At 37.4% G+C, this 16522-nt stretch overlaps 1 non-coding gene across 1 annotated transcript; it reads left to right on the top strand.

Moving 5' to 3' along the window:
* The first annotated feature begins 10065 nt into the window (after nt 1-10065).
* Nucleotides 10066-10172, top strand: LOC127098853 (small nucleolar RNA R71). The gene has a single exon (XR_007793538.1). It is a non-coding gene; the product is annotated as a small nucleolar RNA R71 (small nucleolar RNA).
* Nucleotides 10173-16522: the final 6350 nt, after the last annotated feature.

Here is a 16522-nt window from a genome sequence, read left to right as displayed (position 1 = left end):
GGTAAATAATATGATAAGTGAGGGCAATGGTGGAAGTTCCTAATTGAGGGGGATTAGGTTAATGATAAAAAAAGGTTAGTAAGAGAGTTTAGAGGGTTTTACGTAAAAATAGAATTTTGTGGTGAGAAGAGGCAAGGGATATGGCTAAAAGAAAACTCCATTGTTAGAGCTTGAAGTGTGTATCTTGTTGGAAAATCTAAGGTAAGGGTGAGAACTTGTTCCAATAGTAAATGATATGATAGAATGATAGAATGGAGGAACCCTTAACCTCCTTAGGGTTGGGTGTTTTGATTCATAATTTTGAATTTGGATGCTATGGTGATTATTATATGATGATGATATGATGAATTTCATGTGTCTTACATGTGTGTAGTCTTCTGTATTGATGATTAAACTTATATTCACCATTGTTGCAATTTCGAAGGTTTTAGGCATAATCTTAAAGTTGTGATTAAATTATTTAATTATGTTAAAACTGTAAATTAACTTTATATAATTATAGTATTACATGGGTTGTAATTTTCTGAGTGTTTGGCTTTTTACGAAATCGAAATCGGATGTCCGGAAGACCTCCAACGATGAAAAACGCAGAAAATTCTGCATTCTGTCCGTCACAATCGCGAGCCTTTTTTTATGTTTTTCGGTCGAAATTGTTTTGGTCATAACTTTTGATCCTTAAGTCCAAATCGAGTTTCGTTTGAAGCGTTGGATATCTGAAACAGAGGGCTGTAACTTTGTTTCAGGAATAAAATGATTTTGGAGATTATTTCATGGACTTTTGGGGGGTTGAAGAAGATGAAAATTATGTTGGAAAATTTAGAAAACAATAACTTCTTAGTAACGCCTTCGTGCACGGTTTTGATTATAACTTTCAACTCGTGAATCATTTTGGGTTGGGGTTTAAATCATTAGAAAAGTGACTCTAAGAGATATAATATGATGGTGATAAGTGAATTGATTGAGTATTATTCCTATGCCTACTGTGTTTGTGAAGTTTTTATTCTTACGTTCAGTTAATGAATTGTTGACACATCCCGACGATTTTGATCATAACTTTCATTTCATAAGTCCGATTTTGATGGCGTTTGAAGCGTTAGAAAGCTAATGCTCATACCTAAAACATGGTAGTGATTGTTGATATGTTTTAATAATATTCACATGCCTACTGTATTGATAAATATATTGGTTTATACGTTTGGTTAATGAATCGTTGCATTGTTGTAATATCATTGTGTGATAATTATGTTGTTATGTTGATGATGTTAAGATGTTGAGGAGTTGTTGTTATTTGTTGATATTATTCATGTGGTAACATGAATTGGTTATTGCATGATGAATGATGTGATGCATAAATGATGAGATGTATGTGGGGATCCTTTAGGTGAACCTTATTGTGTTAATGCATGTTATTTGAGAGTCATGCATCTTGGTGTACGGGCTTCAGTCCAATTTTGGTGAGCCTCGATTCTATGGTGATGGATCGGGTGCGAGTAGCTAATTATTATTATGAGGGATTAGTGAAGCGTTACATATGTTGATGGTAACGATTTTTGGTGAGCCTCGATCCCATGGTGATGGATCGGGTGCGAGTAGCTAATTCCTATTATGGGGGATTAGTGAAGCGTTATCTATGGTGATGGTAGCGATTTTAATGTGCTCCGGTTCCAAGAGCGAATCGATCCTATGGTGGGGATCATGGAGTGAGATGAACCTGAGTGTTCATTTTGGTACCACGTGCATGTTGAGTCGGTGTTGAGTACATTGCATAAGTGTTGCATTTGTATTGATTGTTGTTGATGTGTTGTTGGATGAGATGTTGTTGCATATGATGTTAATGATAATTGAGATATGGATTTGTATGATGTTGATTATGATTTGGATGTAAGAATATGATATATTATTGTGCATGATTATGTAGATGTTGTACTATATTCTTCATTCTATATCATTATTATTGAAATGAATTCTCACCCCTTCTGTTTGAATGTTGCCTTTACATGGGCATCGTGCAGATACTCAAGAGTAGTATTGCTGAAGCAAGTGGAAGGTAGCTCTTGGATTACTTCTTTATTTTATCGCTTTTACTAGTGGTACCTTGCTCTGATCATGTAACATTGGGTTGGGTTAAACACTTACATTATTCCTTATGTTTGATCATGTTGAAGTCATAAGACTAATTTTGTTGTTGAGAATTTTTAAGATGTTGAGTTGATTGATTAGAACTCTCTTATTTTGTTATTGTAATTGAAGTTGGGAGTAGATGTTATTACTTGCTTTATCTTCCATAATTGTGATGATAATTCTGCTGCGATGATACTTAAAAATGGAAGTGAGCATGCAGTGACAAGTTATGAATGTCTTATTTTGTGAATATATAATACCGATCAGATGAGAAGGATGTCGTGTAAATATCCCAGGTATGATTCAGATAAGTAGGATGTCTTGTAAACATCCTTACTACAAATGTGCGTATTGAAATTTACTGTTGAAACCCATGTTATGAAGCAGATCATGTGTGTTATGAATGTGTGACACCCTACGTGGTTTTATTTTATATTTAATTTATGCGATAAATTATGTGTGGGGTTTAGGGTGTTACATCCACCATTCCCAGGTTGGTGAGGTGGCGCATAGTCTTGTAGATCTTCCACACGCACTGGCAATGTTGCCATTTCATCGGTCAAGCCAGACATGTTTTATTCGGTTCTGAGAGCGTAGTCGTGCTGATCATTCTGCATCTGGCAAAGTATTTGCAGCATTTCTGTTTGCTGAGCTTCCAAGTTTTGGATTTGTAGGTCGCGATGAGCGTCTAATTCGCTACGCTGCAGCAGATAAGCATAAATCTCATCAAGAGTGGCAGGTGCCACATTTCTTCTTCTGGGTCTTTGGCTGGATGATGTACCTGCAACATTTTCAAATGACATGTGTGTGGTGTGTCGGTGTGTGTCAGTAGCTCAGTGTCGGGTTGTGAATTAAAGTGGCTCTGTTTCCCTCAAAACTATGGATTATTGTACCTGTTATTGCCCTCCAAAATGGTTGAAAGGCGCGTTGCCAATCCTCATTATTTGGGACCTCACTTACTACGCCATCCCCATGGGGAAATTGTAGCAGGTCCGCAAGTTGGGCAAAGGTAAAAGCATATTCTATGTTGAACAAGTGAAACTGGACAGTCCCACTAGAACAATTTGTGTTAGGTGTGGGACTAAAAATTAACGAACTTAGGAATTCTAGTGTTAATTGAGCATAGACAGAGTCCTTAAAAGATAGGAAATAATTTAAATTTAAAGTGTCTAGCATATAGTTAACATTATCTAAAATTCCTAAGGCAAATAAGCAGGGTTCATCGGCGTACCTTGTCGATTCGATTTTTCTTGCGCTTAGATCCGTGTAGGTCTCTTCCTGTAATTCACCTGGTTGTCCGTTTTTGAACAATATTTCGTATTCCCTCATCTGTGCCATGACTGAATTTCACAGTACTCGTGTAATGTAGTAAGAATATAGCAAGAAAGAGGAGAATTATGCTTATGAGAGGTGTGGTATTGTGAGATTATGTTGGTGGTTTATATAGAGATGGTTATGGTTGGGAATTGATGAATGAAATAAATTTTATTTATGGTCTTCAATGTCGTGGTCAAAGGATGTGAGAGTGGTTGAAAAGCTTTAATACAATGTTCAACATGCAAGGGACAAGGCAATTAAAGCGATCATGTGACATTAATACAGAATTGTGCATGTGAACGTTAATGTAGTGGTTGGCGCCACTTTTTATATGTGTGACGGGCGCCACTAGGGACTTGTGGCGGGCGCCACAGTGTTCACATGGGCGCCATAGCCTGTGTGTGGCAGGCGCCACATGCAGTGTTGTGTGTTCCCATGTGTGAACCTTTATGGTTTTGACCATAATTTTTCCATTTGAATTTTAATTGACTGACATCAAATAGTGGTTGTATAATTAGGTAGAAGAAAACCAACATAATAAATAGAAGTAAGAATGAGAAACAAGATATGGCAAAATGACATTAAAATGCAAAATTGAAAAATGATATAATTCGTCTGATGGACTTGAAATGAAATAAATAAATAAAATTCCCAATGTGTAAAAACAAAACTAAAATTCAAAATATAAAAATAAAATAAATGTCAGTAAATCGGTAATATTCAAATAAATTAGTCATTACGGCGAGTGTTGGTAGGAGGAGCGAACGAGTAGAAGTGCTGGTAGATGTGATCCAGGTTCTCAGTTACTATATCCATAAAGCTGTGGAATTCCACACGCAAAATGCTCATCTCTCCTCTCAGGTTGGCGATGTCTGACTGGACAACTTCGATGGCAGCAACATGATCGGTAGGAGGCGCATCAGGTATAGCTGGGACGTGCGATTCAGCATCAGAGAGAAAAGTATCATAGTGGTCGTAGATTTGGGGCATCTCTGGAAGAGAAGGTGGTGCATCTGGTGGTCCATCCAAATCATAGAGCTAGTTATTCCTATCAATTACACTCGTCCTATGGTCTGGCAGGGTAAATAGGTGTACTTGGAATGCATGAGATTTGGCTCAGGATGGTTGTTTTCTGTGATGCTACCCCAAAAGTAATCTAATTCAAGGTCTACAAGCCTATCTTCCTGGGTAATGGTAAAGGTATCAGGACCATTAGGGCATCCTAGGAGTTCAGCTATTTCTCTATGAGTGTGGCGGTACTTAATATCGAACAACCTAAAGGTGATGAGGCCTTTGTTAAATCCCATACCATGGTTTGGCAGGTAAACTAGAGAGCTTAGGAATTCTAAAGTCAACCTACGGTAGGAACTAAGTTTTCTTTTGATAGCGAAGGTGTCCCAGCCTATTTGGTTAATTAGGAACATAACACTGTCTCTTATACCTAACTTGGTCATAGTGCGTCCATCTGGGTATATTGTTAGTGCCATTTCTCTCTGAGTTAGAGCCTTAAAACGTCTCCTTTGACCTCTGCCTCTGAACATTATATCCATGTAATCTACTTGTTGCATTGTGATGGTCAGTAGCTAGATAAATTTAAGTAGATAACAACATTAAGTTAGTAATGGTCAATAATAAAGAAAAATACCAGTTGACTTTATGAAAAATAAGAAAGAAAGAAAATGAAAAATAAGCAATAGTAATAAACAGAAGTTTAGGTAATTGAATTAATAGTTAAAAATAGAGTGTGGGTTGTCTCCCACCAAGCGCTTTGTTTATTGTCGTAAGCTCGGCGGATTTGGAATAGATGTTATTCTGGTGAATGAGCGGGCAGTTCTGCAAGCTTTAGATTTTCGATGAAATCATTGTTGTCAATGTTGTGGTAATGTTTCAAACACTGCCCATTTGCTGTAAATGGTTTGCTCGCTTTTCCCTTTATCTCTATCACTCCATTTGGAAAGACGTTGGTAATTTCAAAGGGACTGGACCACCTAGAACTAAGTTTTCCTGGGAAGTGTCTAAGACGGGAGTTAAACAGAAGTACTATATCACCTTCCTTAAACTCTTTCCTCGATATGCGATTGTCATGCCATTTCTTAGTTCTTTCTTTATAAATCCAGGCATTCTCATAAGCATCTAGTCTAAGTTCTTCTAGTTCATGGATATCTAATATTCTTTCTTCGCCTGTGGCAGTATAATTGAGATTAAGGGTCTTAATGGCCCAATATGCTTTATGTTCTAATTCTACAGGCAAATGACATGATTTTCCATAAAATAGCTTAAAAGGTATGGTTCCTATTGGGGTTTTATAAGCTATCTTATATGCCCACAGGGCTTCTTGTAATTTTGAGGACCAATCTTTCCTAGAGGTGGAATCCGTCTTTTCCAAGATTTGTTTGATTTCTCGGTTCGAGACCTCTACTTTCCTACTCGTTTGTGGGTGATAGGGTGTTGCTACGCGGTGCCGGACTCCATATTTCAGTAATAGCTTTTCAAAAATATTTGAAATGAAATGGGAGCCACCATCACTAATGACAAGTCTCAGCACGCCGAATCTAGGGAAGATTATGCGCTTAAAGAGTCTAATTACCACTCGTGTGTCATTTGTTGGAGAGGCTATAGCCTCGATCCATTTTGATACGTAATCGACCGCAACGAGGATGTACGTGTTACCAAAAGAAGATGGGAATGGTCCCATAAAATCAATTCCCCAAACATCGAAGACTTCTACTTCCAAAATGCCTTTAAGTGGCATTTCGTCGCGTCTAGATATGTTGTCGGTGCGTTGAGACCGGTCGCAATTGATGATCGCGATGTGGACATCTTTCCACAGAGTGGGCCAAAAGAGGTCGGCTTGCAAGATCTTAGCGCAAATCTTCGAGGTGCTTGCATGTCCTACATAGGGAGAAGAATGACAGTGGGAGATTACGTTTTCTACCTCATCTTTGGGGACACATCGATGGAAGATACCGTCGGCGCCTCTCTTGAAAAGCAGAGGCTCATCCCAATAGTAATGTTTAAGATCGTGGAAGAGTTTTTTCTTTTGTTGGTAAGTCAAGTCTGGTGGAAGCACCCCAGCTGCTAAGTAGTTGACGAACCATGGAAGTGTGATTTTAGTGTAAATTGCTTCCACTACCTCGTTTGTTTCGGTATCCTTATAGGTTAATAAACATTTAGCTATATTGCTTTCCAGTTGGTTTATGAGTCGTTCGTAAGGGAAATCGTCGTTTATAGGCACTTGTTCAGGTTTAACACCTTCCATTCTTGACAAGTGATCGGCCACGACGTTTTCAGTGCCCCTCTTATCCTTGATTTCTAGGTCAAACTCTTGTAGTAGTAAGATTCACCTTAGGAGTCTTGGTTTGGCATCATTTTTATTTAACAAGTACCTAATTGCAGCATGGTCGGTATAGATAATTATCTTTGCTCCTACTAGGTAGGAACGAAATTTATCCAGAGCGAACACTACGGCAAAAAGTTCCTCTTCTGTGGTAGCGTAGTTCATCTGTGCATGGTCTATGGTTCTACTTGCGTAGTATATTGCATGAAGTTTCTTATCCCTTCTTTGTCCTAAGACTGCGCCTACAGCATAGTCACTAGCATCACACATGATTTCAAAAGGTAATCTCCAATCGGGCGGTTGCATGATAGGTGCGATGATAAGAGCTGTTTTTAGTTGTTCAAACGCCGCTAGGCATTTGTCATCAAAGATGAATTCAACGTCTTTCATTAATAAGCCAGTCAGTGGTTTGGTGATTTTTGAGAAATCTTTAATGAATCACCGATAGAAAACGGCGTGTTCTAAGAAGCTTCGTATTTCTCTTACGGTTTTCGGAGGCTGAAGGTTTTCTATAACTTCTATTTTTGCCTTGTCGACTTCAATCCCCTTATTGGATACTATGTGTCCGAGTACGATCCCTTGTCGGACCATGAAATGGCATTTTTCCCAGTGTAGCACGAGGTTCACTTTTACGCATCTTTTAAGTACCATTTCAAGATTCGATAAACATCCTTCAAAGCTCTATGCACATACAGAGAAATCTTCCATGAAGACTTCCATGATGTCATCTATAAAATCAACAAAAATCGGCAGCATGCATCTTTGGAATGTTGCGGGAGCGTTACACAATCCGAACGACATTCGTCGGTAGGCGAATGTACCATAGGGACATGTGAAGGTCGTTTTCTCTTGGTCGTCCGGATGAATAGGAATTTGGAAAAATCCTGAATAGCCGTCTAAGTAGTAGAAGTGTGAATGCTTAGCCAATCGTTCAAGCATTTGATCGATAAACGGTAAAGGAAAATGATCCTTCCGAGTGGCTTTGTTTAATTTTCTATAATCAATGCACATTCTACTTCCAGTAACCACTCTTTGTGCTATAGATTCGCCTTTTTCATTATTAACAACTGTGAAGCCTCCCTTCTTCGGTACGACATGTACTGGGCTGACCCATTGACTATCGGATATTGGGTAGATAATCCATGCTTCTAACAGATTTTGCACTTCTTTCTTTACTACATCACTCAGAATGGGATTTATCCTTCTTTGATGTTCTCTAGAGGTCTTACTATCTTCCTCTAGCATTATGTGATGCATGCATATGGAAGGGCTTATTCCTTTTAGATCTGAGATATTGTAGCTTAATGCAGTCAGATATTTTCTTAAAATGTGTAGAAGTTTTTCGGTCTCTATCTGCCCCAAGTCTGCATTGACTATTACAGGTCGCTCGAGTTCGGTGTCTAGGAATTCGTACCTTATATTTTTGGGTAGCGTTTTAAGTTCTAGGGCTGGTTTCTTTGGGCAAGGCATATGATCGGGTGTTAGTGTTAGGCATTCGCTTAGGTTGTCATCTGGGTATTCCTTACTCCAATTTTCATCTTCAAAAGTAGGAGGCCTTGGAATTTTTAGTATTTCGGAGTATGATGTTTGTTCATTCTCCATTTCTCTTATACATTCATCGATGACATCTAGTAGACAACATGTATCGTCTATAGCTGGTGCCTTTAAGAATTGCGTCAAAATGAATTCGACTTTTTCCTCACCAACTTCAAAGGTTAACTTTCCTTTCTTAACATCTATAATAGCTCCGGCAGTAGCCAGGAATGGTCTTCCTAATATGATAGGGATGTTGGAATCCTCTTTTATATCCATGATTACGAAATCAGTAGGAATATAGAATTGTCATATGCGTACCGGAACATTTTCTAACATACCTACGGGAAATTTAACAGAATGATCTGCAAGTTGTATGAACATCCTAGTAGGTCTTAGTTCTCCCATTTTAAGCCTTTCGCATATGTACAAGGGCATTAAGCTAATACTGGCTCCTAAGTCGCATAGTGCTTTGTCTATGACAAACTTTCCGATTACACAGGGTATGGAGAAACTCCCTGGGTCTTTCAGCTTATGAGGCATATTGTTTTGTATTATGGCGCTACACTCAGCAGTAAGTGTAACGGTTTCGTTATCCTCTATCTTCTTCTTGTTAGATGAGATTTCCTTGAGAAACTTAGCATATGAGGGCATTTGAGTGATGTCTTCCATAAAGGGTATCATGATATTCAATTGTTTTAGAAGCTCTACAAATTTTTTAAATTGCCCTACACTTTTAGATTTAACAAGTCTTTGAGGATAAGGGATAAGAGGTTTATAAGGTGGTGGAGGCACATAAGGTTCTTCTTTCTCTACGGCCTCTTCTATTTTATCTTCCTCTTGTTTGTTTTCCTTTTCAGTTACCTTACCAGGGTCTTGGTGCATGGCTGGATTTTGAATTCTAGGGTTGGTCGGCCCGTCTAATTCTATCCCACTTCATAGTATAATAGCATTTGCATGACCTTTCGGGTTTGGTTGTGGTTGTCCAGGAAATGTGCCTGCAGGGGCAGCAGTAGGTGCTTGTTGTTGAGCCACTTGCGAAATTTGTGTTTCCAACATTTTGTTATGGGTGGCTAAAGCATCTACCTTGTTTGCTAACTGCTTGATTTGCTCACTAGTGTGTATGTTTTGATTTAGGAAATCCTTATTTGTATCGGCTTTGGTAGCTATGAAGTTTTCCATCATTACTTATAGGTTTGACTTCCTAAGAGCATTTGGAGTATTTGTGGCAGCTTTATGATATCCTGGTGGTACAACAGGTGCCTGGTTAGGTGCATACAATGCATTATTGTTTTTGTACGAAAATTTAGGATGGTTCTTCAAACCTGGGTTATAGGTGTTTGAGTAAGGGTTTCCTTGAGCATAGTTCACCTGGCCTGTGGAGACTCCAGTTAGAAGTTAACATTCAGGGGCAACATGCCCAGAAACTCCGTATATCTCATAGTTTGGTGCTACGGCAGCCACGGTTGGCTGCAGGTGTTATGGTCAAGTTGTCTATCTTTTGAGTAAGAGTGTCTACCTTAGCATTGACATGGTCAAGACTACTTAATTCATACATACGGCCTTTCGTTGGAGGTTTCTCTACCGAGGTTCTTTCATTTCCCCACTGGTAATGATTATGGGCCATACTTTCGATAAGTTGATAGGCCTCATTATAGGGTTTATCCATCAGTGCGCCACCTGCAGCGACGTCTATTGTCAATCTTGTGTTGTACAAGAGACCGTTGTAAAAGGTATGGATGATCAGCCACTCTTCTAGACTGTGATGTGGACAAAGCATCATCATGTCTTTATATCTCTCCCAAGCTTCAAAAAGTGTCTCGTTATCTTTTTGTTTAAACCCGTTTATTTGGGCTCTTAGCATTGTTGTCTTACTAGGTGGGAAATATCGTGCTAAGAAAACTTTCTTCAACCCGTTCCACATAGTGACAGAGTTGGATGATAGAGACTAAAGCCAAGCTCTAGCTCTATCTCTTAATGAGAAAGGGAAAAAAACGTAGTCTTATAGCTTCGGGGCTGACACCATTCACTTTTACTGTGTTTGCGTATTGCAAAAACACTGACAAATGTAGGTTCAGGTTCTGTGTGGGACTACCTGAAAATTGGCTTTGTTGTACGGCTGACAACTATGAAGGTTTTAGCTCGAAATTATTTACCTCGGCGGCAGGGGAATCGGTGTTGTTATGTGGTTCATCCTGCGAAGGGATTGCATAGTACTTAAGAGGACGGTTATGCGGCTCTTCGGCCATCTCTGGTTGTGTAACTAGTTCAGGAATAGGGATATTAGGATCAGGAAGATTTATCTTGATATGATGTTCTCGTATCAGGTCTCGTATCCGGCGTTCTAATCTTAGATAACGCTCAGGTTCGTCGAACGGTAGCTTTAATTTCTCGCCTTGTGAGCGAGTACTTGGCATACACTCGACAAATTAGAAAGGGAAATAGAATTTTTTGCCTTAGTCTATATTAGGCAACACTGGAGTTACGATATTGACTAAATTAGTCCCTGGCAACGGCGCCAAAAACTTGATCGCGACTTAATAAGTCTATGGGAATCGTGACTGCAAGTGCACAGTCGTATCGCATAGTTTTAAAGATTATCGAACCCAAAAGGACTAATAATCGAAAGTATCGTTATCTAATGTTACTATGTAAATCTAAGGCTGAAGATTGTTCTAAAATTGGAGGGATGAAGAGAAATAACTATAACGTGGACAGAAAATTAATAAAGATGTTTAATAAAGGGATATCGGTATGTAACGCATCAAACTTCGGGGATTCGATAGATAGTTGGTGTAATCTTATTGATCAAAATATTCTTTAGTAGAAATTATTTATAAAAAGGACTTTGTCTCACACTCTCGTTTTTATTGACTCTGACCATACTCTTAAACCAGAATGTTTGGCTCTCGCGGTCTCATTATGAATTTAAAAGTAATTTTTGAATATGAATAAAGTCTAATTAATCCTAAAGCGCTCTCGTTGTGTTTAGGATTAATGACTAGTTTCAGCTATCCGGTTAAAGTCTCACACTCTCGTTTTTATTGATCGTAACCTTTGTTTTCTTTGTACTCTCGTACGAAAAACAGTTTTGAATAAAACAAGAAACTAAAATCGGAAAATAATATTTTATAAAAGCCAACACCAATTATTTATGAATCCCGTTGTTTCGACGGTCTTTACATAACGATACCTAGAGGTTTAGCCGGACATGGATTCGGTAACAAACATGTTATTCAGATGATTAAGCATACAATAAGGCATAAGTAATTAAAATGACAATTAAAATAAAATCTGGAATATAAATCGAGAACTTGGAATGAATACTGACTCTTCAAATTAAACAATGCCGACAAGTTTTGGCAATCGAGTACGCCATTACAATCAAATTCAGATGCTTAAACAATAAATTGCAATAGTCCCCGATGTGGAGACTCTATTGCTTTTACAAAGTAAGAACCTGCCTAAGAAAATCTAACCAAAAGAATCTGACTGATAAAATACACACCCTTGGTGAGAAAACCGACCCTCCTTTATATACTTCTATTCCTCCTAATTGTAGCGTTCGTTAGTTGAAAAGGTGGGTGGAAATCATGGCTAAAAATGTGGAGGTTGTGGCTAAAAAGGTGGAGAGAAATAAGGAAGACCGGGTTAATGGTGTAAGTTTAAGGAGTGCCTTAGAGGAGGGGGGGGGGGGGGGGGGGTGAATGAGGCACTTAGACGATTTTCCGGATTTTTTACGGTTTATTGATTTTTACTTTCTTGAGATGCTTATGTGATGAAAAGCGGTAAAGTGCGGAAAGTAAAGAACACCACAATGTATAGTGGTTCCCCTCACAGATCGAGAGTACTCCACCCCCTTTTCAACATGAAAGAGAATTCACTATAATGTTAGATTCCTAGACAAGACACCTTAAGGCCTTTCTATCTAATTCTAACACACCAAGAACAATCCTCTTGGATTTACAATGTTTAAAGTCCAATCGAGACTCAAATTCTCACAAAAGGACCTCTTGCATCCACACACCGGATAGCAAGGATAAAACCTTACAAACTTATTCTTAACAATCCTAAAAATAAGTTGTAATCAATAGATACAATTCTGAATTTTTGTAGAAGATGAAATAGTTGAGAATTTGAAGTATATCAATTTATCAATTGATCTTCTCCTTTGTAACACTTAATTCTCACAGTAATTATACAAGTGTTCTTTGTATGGAATGAAACTATGATGCTTAAAAAGAAGGTTTATGCAAGGTCTCACTCTTAAGAAAATTTGGAAGAACACTTAAAAAATGTTTGAAAGAATGTGAGTAATTGATTTGAAATTTTTGCAAGGAGGTGAATTTGAAATCTGAAAAAATGATGTATATATGTTGTCTAAACACCTCCTAAAATGGATGCAATTACCCAAAGGATGCCATGGTTCATGGTAAAGAAAATAGAAAAGTTTCCATGAAGAGATGCACTGATTTTTGCCTCTGGTTTAGTGGTAATCGATTACCTTAATATGGGTAATCGGTTACTTGCCTCCAACGTGCAAAAATATTTGAATTTTTCACAGAGTAATTGATTACCTTAAAATGGATAATCGATTACTTCATCCCAGATTTGAAAAATAGCTTAAAAAATGAAGTGTTATGATTTCTTTGATGCATAAAATTACTTCCAATGATTATGGCATGAATGAGACATATTTTGAACACTTGTATAATCATCTAGAGGTCAAGTGTTATACCTATTCATTTGAAATACGAATCTTCATGAGTTTCATCGAGACTTGATCATTTAGTTGAAAACTTCCTTCATGAGCTTGAATCTTGATCAATCCTTTTTGTTAATCAATTTTAGACTTGTAGAGAAGTTTGTCGTCATCAAAACATTTGAGAAGTCATGTCTTCATAATCTCCCCCTTTTTGATGATGACAACCCAAAAAAAATGAAAGTTCGATCCAAGCATGTTTCTCTAGCAAATGCTCCCCCTTAACTGATGCTCCCCCTTAATTTATGATTTAAGGAGTCTTTTGAAATCTACGTTTTGTTAGAGAGAAACAGAAAAGACAGAAATAATACAATAACAATCTCTTCTCCCCCTTTGTCATTAACAAAAAGGGTGAAATAAGTAACAATATGCAAACAACATACACCAAGCACCACATAACACAAGAATGAAACAAAAGATAATACAAACATAATATAAAATTCTGGAAGAAACAGTGGTAATCGATTACTCTAAAAAGGGTAATCGGTTACATAGGTAAAAAAACGCGTGAGGAAGGCAAAAACAGGCAGGGTAATCGATTACCCAATTTGGAGTAAGCGATTACTTTAAGAAAAAAGTGAAAAAACAGTAGCTTTGCACAACCCAAAATATGAAGGATTTTCAAAAATATTTAAGTTTGACAAGGTAATATACATACTAATGCAATTTTGAGTGAAAAAATTTTTATCAAAAAATTTAATTTACCTAATATAAAATCAACAAAAGGCAAAAATTTCATATACACATTTTAAAGAGAAATTTCACAAATAAAAAAAAATTAAAAACTTGTGTACCTTGGCCTCATTATAATGTATAGTGAATAATTATGGAAGATTTATATATCACCTTCATCCAAAATGCCAAGTTCTCTTCGAATCTTATAAAATGGTTCTTTTGGAAGTGGTTTTGTGAAAATGTCCGCTAGTTGATTATGAGTATCGACAAAGGTAACTTCGACATCGCCTTTAAGCACATGATCACGAAGGAAATGGTGTCGAATGTCTATGTGTTTGGTCCTTGAGTGCATGACAGGATTCTTTGTAATATTAATCGCACTTGTGTTGTCGCATCGGAGTGGTATGCATCCAAGATCGATTCCATAGTCACTTAATTGTTGCTTTAGCCAAAGATTTTGTACACAACAACTACCCGCTGCTATGTATTCTGCTTCAGTCGTACTAAGAGCAACACACACTTGTTTCTTACATGACCATGAGACTAATGCATTACCAAGGATGTGACATGTTCCACTAGTACTTTTTCTATCTGTTTTACAACCTGCATAATCCGCGTCAGAATAACCAATTAACTTACAAATACTACCTTTAGGATACCATAAGCCAACGTTGGTTGTTCCTTTGAGATACTCCATGATTCTTTTGACCGTCGTGAGATGTGACTCCTTTGAATTTTCTTGGAAGAGAGCACATAAACACACGTTAAACATTATGTCAGGACGGCTTGCCGTCAAATATAATAAAGAACCAATCATACCTCGATACTTCGTAATATCAATTGACACATCAGATTTGTCTTGATCAACATAGGTTCCGGAGCCCATTGGTGTTGACATTGCTTTACAACCATCCATTTCAAATCTCTTTAACAACTCTTTGAAATACTTTTATTGGTTGATAAAGATTCCATCTTTTAGTTGCTTGATTTGCAATCCAAGGAAGTAGTTCATCTTTCCCATCATAGACATTTCAAATTCACCTTGCATTATCAACGCAAATTCTTCACATAGTTCTTTGTTGGTTGAACCGAAGATTATGTCGTCTACATAGACTTGAACAAGTAAGGTGTTCCCTTTTATCTTCTTGATAAATAAAGTCTTGTCTACTTTGCCTTTTTCAAAACCTTTTTCACATAGAAAATTACTTAGACGATCATACCATGCCCTTGGTGTTTGTTTTAATCCATAGAGCGCTTTCTTCAATTTGTATACATGTGAAGGATGCTTGAAGTCTTCAAAGCCCGGGGGTTGTTTGACATAGACTTCTTCGTTGATGTAACCGTTCAAGAAGGCGCTTTTGACGTCCATTTGAAATAACTGAAAAATTCATTGAACATGCGTAAGCAAGTAATAAACGAATAGCTTCTAACCTTGCAACCGGAGAGAAAGTTTCTCCAAAGTAGATTCCTTCTTCTTGATTATACCCTTGAGTGACCAATCTTGCTTTGTTTCAAACAATTATTCCATTCTCATCAAGTTTGTTCTTAAACACCCATCTTGTTCCAATGATGTGCTTACCACTTGGTATAGAAACAAGTTCCCAAACTTGATTTTTCTCGAATTGGTTTAATTCTTCTTGCATAGCAACAATCCATTGATCATCTCCTAGAGCTTCATCAATTTTAGAGGGTTTTATTTGCGAAACGAACACCATGTTTAAGCATGCATCCTTGAGATTCAATCTTGTAGCAACACCTTGATTAATGTCACCAATTACTTTGTCAATAGGATGATCTTTATGAGTCCTCCATTCCTTAGGTAGATCATTTTCATTTGACTCTTGTTAAATCGGTTCTTCTTGATTCTTGTTTGAAGTATCTTCTTTAGGAATTTCTACAAAATCATCATCATCACAAACAACAATTTCCTCTTTCGAAGGGTTAGATTCGTCAAACTTAACATGCATGGATTCTTCTATATTTAAATTTCTTTTATTATAAATTTTATATGCTTTACTTGTAAGTGAATAACCAAGAAAAATACCTTCATCCGATTTTTCGTCGAACTTACCAAGGTTGTCTTTGTCATTGTTAAGGACAAAGCACTTGCATCCAAAGATATGAAAGAAAGTAATGTTGGGTTTCCTTCCTTTGAAGAGTTCATATGGAGTCTTCTTTAGGATAGGTCTTATGTTAACTCTATTACTTACAAAATATGTCGTGCTAATCGCATCCGCTCAAAAATACTTAGGAAGATTTGAGTCGCTAAGCATTGTTCTTGTAAGTTCCACCAATGACCTATTCTTTCTTTCAACTACTCCATTTTGTCGAGGAGTCCTTGGAGCCGAGAAGTTGTGAAATATTCCTTGATCTTCACAAAAGTCTTCAAAAGAAGTATTCTGGAATTCTCCACCATGATCGCTTCTTATGGAGGCAATTGTTAATGATTTCTCATTTTGAATTTGCTTTGCATACTTCTTGAACGCTTTGAAGGCATCACTTTTCTACACTAAAAAGAATGTCCAAGTATATCTAGAATAATCATCAACAATAACTAAAGCATATAAGTTACCTCCGAAGCTTCTTGTTCTTGAATGACCAAATAAGTCCATATGTAACAATTGTAGTGGCCTAGAAGTGGACACCACATTCTTGGATGTGAAAGTTGATTTGGTTTGCTTCCCCTTTTGACAAGCATCACAAAGTCTATCTTTGATGAATTTTATCTTTGGCAATCCAATGACAAGGTCATGTTTTACTAACTTATTCAAGTGCTC

The sequence above is a fragment of the Lathyrus oleraceus genome, chromosome 6 (genome assembly GCF_024323335.1).
Source record: "Lathyrus oleraceus cultivar Zhongwan6 chromosome 6, CAAS_Psat_ZW6_1.0, whole genome shotgun sequence".
NCBI lineage: Eukaryota > Viridiplantae > Streptophyta > Magnoliopsida > Fabales > Fabaceae > Lathyrus > Lathyrus oleraceus.
The sequence above is the reverse complement of the archived record's forward strand: the minus strand, read 5'-3'. Positions and strand labels throughout refer to the sequence as shown.